Source organism: Myotis lucifugus, unplaced genomic scaffold (genome assembly GCF_000147115.1).
Source record: "Myotis lucifugus unplaced genomic scaffold, Myoluc2.0 scaffold_382, whole genome shotgun sequence".
NCBI lineage: Eukaryota > Metazoa > Chordata > Mammalia > Chiroptera > Vespertilionidae > Myotis > Myotis lucifugus.
The window spans coordinates 9,268-10,043 of NW_005871430.1; positions in this window are offsets into that span (position 1 = coordinate 9,268).

The following is a 776-nucleotide window of genomic DNA, read 5'->3' on the forward strand; positions in this document are numbered from 1 at the left end:
ACATTAGTAACAAAGAAAGAATTTCCGGAGGATGAGGCCCAGAAATCAGGATTTTAAAAAGATTCCCAGGTGATTCTAATGTGCAGCCAAAGTTGAGAACCACTGCCTTAAAGCAAACCCCCTCCCTCGGGTTCCACTGACAGGGCTGCACTGAAATGGTTTGCATGACTCCGGGCAACCTGTTTCCAAATATATAACTTGCTTCCTCTCCCCGCACCCCGCACCCCCTTCGAGCGCCCCGGCAGTTATTCAAACACCCCGAGGGCCACCCAACTCAGATGAACCCAACTCTCCATCTGCCCTGCGCGCTGGACGGGATGGAGGAAGCGGAAGGGCAGGGGCTATAGCCCAGCGGAACCAGCGGTCCAGGCCTGGGTTGGAGACCCCTTCCCGGCCTTGAGAGGGGCCGCGGGTGGGGGTCCTGCCGGCGAGCACGCGGGAGGTCGGAGCCCGCTAGGCTGACGGGCGGGGGCGGGCCCCGCCAGGCCACCTCACCTGCACGCGTGTGGGCCCACAGGACTAAGGGCAGCAACAGCCCCAACGCAACCCCCAGCGCCACCATGATCGCTAAGTTCCGTTCTCCTCGCGCTGGTCGCGTAGCCCGGGTCAGGCGGAGAGCGGGGGCGGGGTCTGTGACGGACGTGTTCTTGCAGTGTGCGGGATCCGTGGGCGGGTCCATCTGACCCCACCCTTCCGGGCCGTGCCCGCCGCCAAGCCGATCTGCTGCCGTCCGCGAGGTCCACCCCATGGTCCCTTCTTCGGCCGGCCGTAGTGGA